Here is a 1,993-nt window from a genome sequence, read left to right as displayed (position 1 = left end):
ACTTATAAAGTATAGGGACCAAAATGTAAAAACAGAAATCTTCATCCATCGCGATACGCGATGGGGGCAGACATGAAGTCCACCGCGTAGCGCGATAACTTTGCAGACATGTAAGGCCCCGTTACCGGTAGCCCTACTTTCGTGTTGGATTTACTCATAAACGCAGTTCTAAATATCAGAGTTAATTAAAACATTCGCGGAATATAAAAGCTTTCATAAAACATTTCATAACAAAACACATCTTGTCTTAAAACATCATTTTGTCTTTCAAAATAAACAAACATTAGACTTAAACGTCTTGAGTCTTCCGATGCCAGCCTCTTATTCAGTGCCACGTGTCTCCTCAAGCGAGCTGCCTCATCCTACTCACCTGCGTGCATACTAAAAGTCAGCTACGCTGAGTGAGTTCTAGTTAATCATACACTATACAATACACATAAACTTATATTCTTTCATTCATACTTTCATACTTTCATACTTTCTTTTGTATTAACTTACTTTCATATCTTACGTTATAAAGAGCATTACACCCTACATTCCTCGAGTATTATTAGGGCTCGGTACCCTCCTTCCTCGAGTATTATTAGGGCTCGGTACCCTCCTTCCTCGAGTATTATTAGGGCTCGGTACCCTCTTTCCTCGAGTATTATTAGGGCTCGGTACCCTCTTTCCTCGAATATTAGTAGGGTTCGGTTCCCTAGTTCTCGAATATTAGTAGGGTTCGATTCCCTCTTCGTTACCATACAACCATACATCATACCTCGAGTATTATTAGGGCTCGGTACCCTCCTTCCTCGAGTATTATTAGGGCTCGGTACCCTCTTTCCTCGAGTATTATTGGGGCTCGGTACCCTCTTTCCTCGAATATTAGTAGGGTTCGGTTCCCTAGTTCTTGAATATTAGTAGGGTTCGATTCCCTCTTCGTTACCATACAACCATACATCATACCTCGAGTATTATTAGGGCTCGGTACCCTTTTCGTAACCATACAACCATACAACCATCAATGACAAAAATAAACACAAAACACAATACAAACAAAAAGACACAATAATCTTTTTCACTCACAATTGTGTCTTTTTTTTAGAACGAGAAAGACAATGAAAACATTTTTTTTGTTTTTATTAAATTTTGAGTTATGATTTTTTTATTATATTTTTTAAAGAGTTTTTCATTGTGATTACATATCATTTTCATCTTTCTCATTTTTGTTCCCTTTGTAAAATACTTAGAACACTACACATTTTTCTAACATTCACTTCTTTAAAATAAATAAATATGAATATTATGTTCGCTAATATCCATTTAAACTAAATATCTTATCTGTTAAATAATCAAATAAATAAATGTGAATATTATGGTATATACTTTTCTAGTTTTTAAGGAGGTGGAACCGTGTAGGACTACTGGTCCACTGAACTAGGGTCTAATGATTTGATGGGGTTAAATGAAATGACTCAATTAAACTTTAGGGGTGCAAACGAGTCGAGCCGAGTCCAAGCTCGACTAGGCTCGAGCTCGGCTAGTTTAACTTACACAGAGCTCGAGCTTGAGTTCGGCTCGTTTCGAGCTCTATTTCCAAAGCTCGAGCTCGGCTCGTGAGTAGATTTTCAAACACAATACAAACAAAAAGACACAATAATCTTTTTCACTCACAATTGTGTCTTTTTTTTAGAACGAGAAAGACAATGAAAACATTTTTTTTGTTTTTATTAAATTTTGAGTTATGATTTTTTTATTATATTTTTTAAAGAGTTTTTCATTGTGATTACATATCATTTTCATCTTTCTCATTTTTGTTCCCTTTGTAAAATACTTAGAACACTACACATTTTTCTAACATTCACTTCTTTAAAATAAATAAATATGAATATTATGTTCGCTAATATCCATTTAAACTAAATATCTTATCTGTTAAATAATCAAATAAATAAATGTGAATATTATGGTATATACTTTTCTAGTTTTTAAGGAGGTGGAACCGTGTAGGACT

This window comes from Bidens hawaiensis, unplaced genomic scaffold (genome assembly GCF_021521415.1).
Source record: "Bidens hawaiensis isolate Kalapana, Puna unplaced genomic scaffold, B.hawaiensis_p1.1 tig00020226_1, whole genome shotgun sequence".
Lineage (NCBI taxonomy): Eukaryota > Viridiplantae > Streptophyta > Magnoliopsida > Asterales > Asteraceae > Bidens > Bidens hawaiensis.
This window is presented reverse-complemented; position numbering follows the sequence as displayed.